This window comes from Acinonyx jubatus, chromosome C2, assembly GCF_027475565.1.
Source record: "Acinonyx jubatus isolate Ajub_Pintada_27869175 chromosome C2, VMU_Ajub_asm_v1.0, whole genome shotgun sequence".
Taxonomy (NCBI): domain Eukaryota; kingdom Metazoa; phylum Chordata; class Mammalia; order Carnivora; family Felidae; genus Acinonyx; species Acinonyx jubatus.
In genome coordinates, this window is record NC_069384.1 from 101,765,703 (window position 1) to 101,773,944 (window position 8,242).

Here is an 8,242-nt window from a genome sequence, read left to right on the forward strand (position 1 = left end):
ATGGAGATATAATATTTCCAACTTTGGAAGATTTCCCTTTGGGACACAGACATTCCAGTATGTCCCTAAGTACACTCAGTCTTTCATGTTCAGTCAGCTTTCTAAGTACAGTACCAGCTCTGACAATTATAGTGAATGAGATTCTCTAAACGCAATTGGGAGAAAAAGTGTGCATACCCACTAGGAATTTGCTGGAAATTTTGGAGCAGTGCTAGTGGCCAAATAGCAAAATTCAAGCTCCCTCCTACAGTCATGATTCATGGACCACCATCAGTGCTCAAGAGCCTAGGAGTAGACTATGCCCTCCCCCTGCTCTGATACACCCCCTCACCCATGTACTTTCAAGGCTGCCTATTGGTTGTTACTATCCCCAAGGACCATTTTTCTAGGAGGTTATCTACTACTTTCAATAAGAGACTTTGCCTAATGAAGGCAAGGGGGTTAAACAGAATACTGCTTGGTTTTCAGTGCCATGCAGGGTTCTAACAGAAGCATGTTAAACAATTGTGTTGAACTGGAATTGTATTTAAGAGTTTATTCAGCTGGTTTAAATGTCTTGCCTTATGTAAAACACAGCACCTCTGAGAAACACCGGTGAGGATTGTGTTTTCACAAAAATATTGGACTTGCTTTGGGCAATGGTACAAGAATTCATAGAAGTGGTAGAATTATGCTTTAATGAACCATACAGAACATCAAAATTGCTTCATCGCATTAGAATTTCACTTAAGCAGAGAATTACAACTGCTAATGTACAGAAAAGGAGGCTTTTCTGGGGTTTAGATTGTTGGTTTTCTTTTTTTGTTTTTACTAAAATATACAGGGAGACTCTTTCCCACCATCTCTTCTCCCTACCTAAGTACTTCAGAAGGTATTTTTAATCAAGTTCTGTTATATGCCCTGTAATATTGGAAAAATAGCAATGCCAGTTTCTATAACATTTGTCAGGGTTCAAGATTCATATCTACATCAATATCCCTTAATCTCTCCTTAAGCTCCAAACTTATATTTTCAAATGTCTGCCTCTGCCACTGACTAAATATGTGATTGCAGATGAGGACATTTACCTTCCTGGGATTTAGTTTCCTCCTGTGTAAAATAAAGTCATTAAATGATGGGATAACCTTTATGATCCCACACAAGTTCAAGAGCCTGTGATGCAAGCACCACCTCAATCTGAAAGGTACCTCATACCCAAAAGACCAAAAATAAAGCTAGATGTTTTATAAACCCGATTATTCTCAGGTGTTTTCAATTTGGGTATCAACCTGGGATCGCTCAGCATTAAAATCTCAGAGTAACGGTTTCTTCCTTACCCTTCTCTCAATTCTAAGCCCGCAATGTCCCTCAAATGCCACTTCTCCCCTTCCCTTCTTTGGAGAACGCACATCTTCATTGCCTTTCCTGAATTGGTGAAATAGTCTCCTGACAGATCTACCTGCTAGCAGTTTCTTCTACTTCTAAATCATCTGTCACCTCAATATCAAAGTCACTTCCTTCAACCACAGATTTGATGAATCCATTCTTACTACAAATGGGTCTTCTTGTCTTTCAGGGGAATAAGTTCACATTTCTTATTGTGGCAAGAAAGTTGTTCCAAAATATAAACCTACACTGACATTTTTATTTCTATTTACTGTCCACCTTCTACAGGTTACTATTCCCCAATCTGAGGGATGATGAAACATCTACTTTTGCACGTGGTTATGAAGATCAAGTGAGACAATGCATGTAATGCAAGCTTAGAACACTAGTACAAAAAGAGTGCTCAATTAGTGTTAACTATCAGGACAATTACTGTCCCTATCCTCAAAACTTTCCATGCCTGCTTTTCCCTGTCTCATTGCTCCCCCTGGAAGGGCTCTTTTCATTGACTTTCCATCACATGCAACCCTGCCTATTCCTTAAAATCCAATTGAAACACCTCCTCCTCTGTGAAGTCTTCAGATGTGTCAAAATTAATCTCCCTTGAACTATGTCTACATGGCGTCTCCCTTAAAAACCTACTGTATGGGGGCGCCTGGGTGGCGCAGTCGGTTAAGCGTCCGACTTCAGCCAGGTCACGATCTCGCGGCCGGTGAGTTCGAGCCCCGCGTCAGGCTCTGGGCTAATGGCTCAGAGCCTGGAGCCTGGTTCCGATTCTGTGTCTCCCTCTGTCTCTGCCCCTCCCCCGTTCATGCTCTGTCTCTCTCTGTCCCAAAAATAAATAAAACAAACCATTGAAAAACCTACTGTATGAATTGCCAGCATGCCACAACCTGCAGACTATTCATCCATTTATTCACTCATTCTAGGAACATATTTTGAGTGCCTACTATGTAGCCAGCATTGTTCAAGCCTCTAGATATAAGGAAGTAAACAACAGAAAGTGTACTTTCTGCTTTCATCAAACTCACATTCTAATGGGGAGAGAGAGATAATGAAAAAGTAAACGTAATACAACCGCTATTATGAAATGTCTAGGGCCGAAGCAGAAAGACCAACACTGTAAACCCAATCATTTCTTCCCTACTGGAAGTGCCTTGTCTCCTGAGACCATCTCATTCTCCTTTCTGCTCCTCATCATGACACTGTGTGTATTGCCTGAACTTGAGTTTGTAATGAAAATAATATTTTACACAAAATCCTTAAATTTTCTGTTTCAGTTGCCTCCTCTGAAAAAGAAATTAGCAATGCTTATTTACATGTTATTAGGGAGATAAAATGAGATGTCTATAGAGTACTGGTATTTTACACTGGCAACAGAGAAGCTCTATCAGATGCCATTGTTGTTTTTAACAAACATTTTTTTAAGTCCTGTAATACTCAACTCATAGGAATATTCCTTTTAAAGACTATTTTGAAAATTTTTAATAGATTCAGTAAAATATCATTATTCTGGGCCACCTGTGGAGAGGTGGAAATAGACTTATTATATCAAACTGGACATTTTTATGGAGTTCATTAAATCAGGTTATGCTCAGAAAATATTTAAACATTTCCAACAGATTTGCAGACAAAAAGGAATTAAAACATTACTTTTTGAATGAGCTATTTAAAAATAATAATAACCATGTTCAGGAATAGCTATAGATACTAACGCAAATAACTTATAGAAAAGCCATCAACCCAACTCAAGGGGTTATTTATGATGAAAGAGACCTTACAAATCTTTTGATCTCACCCTTTATTTTACAAATGAGATCCATAAAGGAGAAGTGACTTCCCGAATATCCCACAAAGAGTTGGCAGAGCAGGCTCAGAGCTTTGACTTCTAGCAGTCCCCTTCAAAGAAAAGCAAAAACAGCCCTGCTTTTTCTTCCTTCTGACTAGAAAGGAATCTGTTGCCTCACAAAGCAAAATTATTTCAGTCCACCACACTCAAAGACTTTTCTGAAGTACGTGCATATATACTTCCATAGTTTCTGCCTTTGGGTAAACATATGACATTAAAGAGGGACTTTCTGTTAAGACCCAAGTGGTCTGTTTGGGCGTTTAAAGGTTTCCTTGAACTTTTATTCTTACAAGGGAGCATGGTGAACACTTTTCCAGGCCCACCCTTTATCCAACACATGTTAATCCAACACATGTTAATCAACTCTCAACACTCTGTATTATGCAGCACTCCTAGAGACTGCCTCTCCAAAAGAGCAGAAAATGAGCACTACAGGACATAGGGCTTTTTTTCCACATAATAAAGTCTCAAGAAGGAGCAGAGAAGCAAATGGAGTGCAATATAAACACTGAATCACAGATGAAAGAATCCAATCAAATGCTGACAAAAGAAAAACATCAGAACAGGGTAGGCAAGCAACAACCTGCACAAAACCCCATAACCACCCTGACAACCAAGCTTTCACACCTACTCTGGGGAAATTCAACACCCCATTAGAGGGGCTGGAGCAGACTTCCCGAAGGAAAACTCTATAAGCAGTAAAGAGAAGTTGATGAGACATTTTCAGAATCATCGTTGTACACATGACACCCAAGGTGTTTACACTCCTTTCTCTTCTAAGTTCTTTGGGGGATTTATAATGAGGAAATATGAGAAATCAAAAAAGTAATAAGCCTCACTCCCATATAGCTGTGAGGAGAATAAAATAAGGCCACTTCATAAAATTTCTCCTTCGTGATATTTCCCTTTCAAAAATGCCAAAGAACTTCTTCAAATACAGTATTTTGGGAAAGGTTAACTTGCATTTCTGTTGCTTTGAATGAAATTAAAGTTGTTTTATGCTAACAATATTAGTAATAATTATAAGCTAAAATAAATAATACTAGTAATGACAATATTTGCAATCAGACACTGTCAGCATCTTCCTCTGCACCACCCAGTCCTGGCCACCACCATTAACCTCATTTTCTGAATGAGAATCTTCTGTGCCCTCCCTGGTTCCAAACCTGCCCTGATAACTGAGTGAACTTTTAAATGAAAATCAGAGTATGTCTTTTCTGTTTATCCTCTACAATGGCTCCCTCAACTCAGAAGAAAACGCAACATTTCCCCCTTGCATACACCGACACTGACTGATCTGCCCCCTGCCAGTCTCTCTGACCCCATCTTTCTTCTATTGCTTACCAGTCTCCTGCCACGTTGGCGTTTCACTGTTTTTCACACCTGCCAAGCTTCCTCTCATCTCACGGCCTTTATCCTTGTTATTACCTCTGCCTAGAACACATTTCCTCCCTGGCTTTGTGTTGCTCTCTCATTCTCCCTATTTCGGTCTCTACATGCATGTCGCCTTCTCTTAAAGGCCATCCTTCCTCACCCTCTCCAAAACCACCAGCCAGGCCTCCAGTCTATCTCCTCGACCTTATCATCTCATCTAGGCCTTCCATCTCCAATGCACTTATCACTGTCTAATATTAGACTATGCATGCACAAGTTCACTTATTTATCATGTGTTGTCCTTCATTCTAAGATAGGCAGCAAGCAGCAGGGACTTGTCTTATTCAAAACCATCTCTCCAAAGTCCAGAATAATGCCTGACACCTGACAGACACTCTATAAATAGTTACAAAATGAATCAATGAACAATAATAAAAATTTAGCAAGTATCTACTATGTGCTGATACTTTATTTATATTACCTCTAATCCTAAACACACGAAACTCTGCCAGAAAAAGAGTGTTTCCATTTTCTTATCTAAAGAGAAAAGAGTTCAGAGAGCTTGAGTAACCTTCCCAAAGTCACGCAAATAACAAATGCCTGAGCCAGGATTTAAATCCAGATCTCCCTGATTCGAAGGTCTATTTTCTTTCCATTATACAACACAATGCTTTGAAGATACCAACAAAGTTAATACTAATAATAGCAAATATTTATAAGGTACTTACCAAGTGCCAAACACTGTTGTAAGTACTTTATATGTATCAGCTCACTTAAAGCTCACGACAACCCAATGATATTGGTACTTTTATCTCATCCCACAGATAAGGAAGCTGGAGCTCAGAGAGATTAAATTTGTTTGCCCAGGATAACACAGGCAGTCAGTGGAAGAATTAAGATTCAATCCTAGCCCATCCAGATTTAGAATCTGTGCTTCTAACTTCTATGCTATAAAGTGAGAGAAGATGTTTCCTTTGTATTATTTCTAAGGCAAAACATTTGAGCCACAAAATGGTGTTAATATCTCCATAAAAGTCACACTGAGACAACTCTGCAACAGTACATCTGCCCACCAGTGTCCAGGACCCTGAGTACACACAAGAGCTGAGGACTGCTTAGAAAAGGCATGATCAGGACGCCTGGGTGGCTCAGTCATTAAGCATTCGTCTTCAGCTCAGGTCATGACCTTACACTTTGTGAGTTTGAGCCCCATGTTGGGCTCTGTGCTGACAGTATGGAGGCTGGAGCCTGCTTCGAGTTCTGTGTCTCCCTCTCTCTCTGCCCCTCCCCCATTCTCTCTCTCCCTCTCTCTCTCTCTCTCTCTCTCTCTCTCAAAAATAAACATTAAAAGAAGAAAGAAAGAGAAGTAAACACATGGTCCTCTATACTGGGAGCCAATAATAAATAAAAAAATAATACCCTGTAGAGCATTTCAATGTGTAGTTTACATAGCACCTTAGCATAAACTCCCTTAATTGATTTTTGGAAAGGTATTCATTTTAAATAAAATTGCCATTCCAACCAACCTACTTTTTACCAAAGCGCCTTGAACTAAATTTGTGCCAGATGACTAGTAGCTGGATTCCAAGCCCATTTTCCAAGTGAGGAAATTGAAGGTCATGGAAGTTAGTGGACAAACATCAAATATGTCTTTAGGAAATAAAACTAAATTATTGGTTCCAAAGCAATCCATAAATAGCTTTGCCCAATGGCAGTATCGTAGCCAATGAGGTTTATCTGAGGTGTGATTATTGCTAATTGACACCAAAGCAATCCATAACTGAGGTAGAAAAGTTTGCAGGGAAAAGCTAACACATTTGCCCTGAGGCTGTTACCTTTAGAAGGTCTTGTTTTTAAGACTGGACTTTGACTGGCATCTGGAAACTTAGTTTTTAAAATACTCACTAATTGGTAAGGTCTGACTGCTGTGCCAGCTTGCCAAGACTGTTTACAAAAAGTTTTGTTTTCATCTTTTTATGGTCAGAACCTTCTTTAGAATCTTACAGTCTGGACTTTGGTTGTCCTGGGTGCCTCTGTGATCAACTTCTAGGGAAAACCATGAATGAATCACAAACAGCCTTCCCTGGACAGGTGTTGATGTATTTTTACTGCAGGAGAGTATGATGTGTGTGACCCCTCACGGAAGGCAAAGAGCACAAGAAGCCAGTCCAGGGATTTCTCCAGACTCTGCCTGATGTGATTTTTCAGATGTGTTTTTACTGATATAGCTGTACATCCTTACTATGCTGCTGTAATAAATCTTAACTATGAGTATGATGCTGAAATCTGTGAATCCTAGCAAATCACCAAATATGTGGGTGGTCTTGGAGGTCCACAAAACAGAAAGGCAATAGAATAATAATAGAGACAAGGGAGAATGGAGGCATCTCTGGGGATAGACCTGAAAGCCAAGAGATTCAATGGGGTTACACACCTTGTAACTACCCCCAAAGTAGAAAACCAACACCCATGACCATGGAATTCATTCATGCAATTCCTCTAATAAAGAAGTGTTATTACAATAGTCTCCTCCTAGTCATGGTTTCACTATCCCACAGTTTCAGTTACCCATGGTCAGCTGTGGTCCAGAAAGAGATGACCCTCCTTTTTTTTTAATTATTTAAATTTATGTATAGTTGATACACAATGATGTAACATTAGCTTCAGGTGTAAGACATAGTGATTCAAAAACTCTATTTGTTATGCTATGCTCACCACAAGTGCAGCTGCTCTATCTTTTATTGGGAGTCTTTAGGCAGGGAGGGAAGAAAGGACACATATTTGTTTGTGCCAACTTCACTACCCATTTTTAGGACATAAAGATCAGCCCTGTTTGCAGAGCCAGATCTTTCCCTCCTCCCTCTCCAAAGTATCTGCATCAGGGATGTGATTTGGTGAGAAGAGTAAGGAGGAAAGAGGAAAGGCCAAATTTCTGGACAATCTTCTTACCTGTGTTATTAAAATGGCTGCAGAGCAGACACACAGGATGATGTTGAAACTTTGGTCTCATTTGTGAAAACGTGTGCAATTTTTCCCCACACTACACTACCTACAAATCACCAAATTACAAATTAACCCTTTGTGATCCTTGGTGTAATGAGCCATTTCTTTGGGGCTTTCTCTTTCTGGGAATTGGGAGGGAAAGAAGCAAGGTATCATTCTGCTCTTCATTAGTATTTCGGTCCCAACATGCAAATAACAATTTTCTATGTAACTTTTTTGTGGTACCTACCAAAATGAATATTTAAATTAGATAAGTTATATGAAAAAAAGAAGGAAAATACCATGTCTAAGTAAAAAAACAAACCTCATCCCCAAATCCAACAATGCTATTACAATATCATTGACTATATTCCCCATGGCGTACCTTTTGTCCCCATGACTTATTCATAAATGGAAGCCCGCATCTCCCACTCCTCTTCCCTCATTTTGTTTATCCCTCCATCCCTTTGCCTTTGGCAATTATCAGTTTGTTCTCTATTTATGGTTCTGATTCTGCTTTTCACTTATTGATTTCTTTTAGATTCATGTATGAGTGAAAGCATATGGTATATCTCTTTCTCTGGCTGACTTATTTCACTTAGCATGATACCCTTTAAGTCCATCCATGTTGTCATAAATGACATAATCTCATCCTTTTTTATAGCCATGTAA

At 39.4% G+C, this 8,242-nt stretch overlaps 1 pseudogene; it reads left to right on the plus strand.

Annotated features, from left to right (window-relative positions):
* Positions 1 to 6,285: 6,285 nt before the first annotated feature.
* Positions 6,286 to 6,448, plus strand: LOC113600056 (uncharacterized; annotated as a pseudogene).
* Positions 6,449 to 8,242: the final 1,794 nt, after the last annotated feature.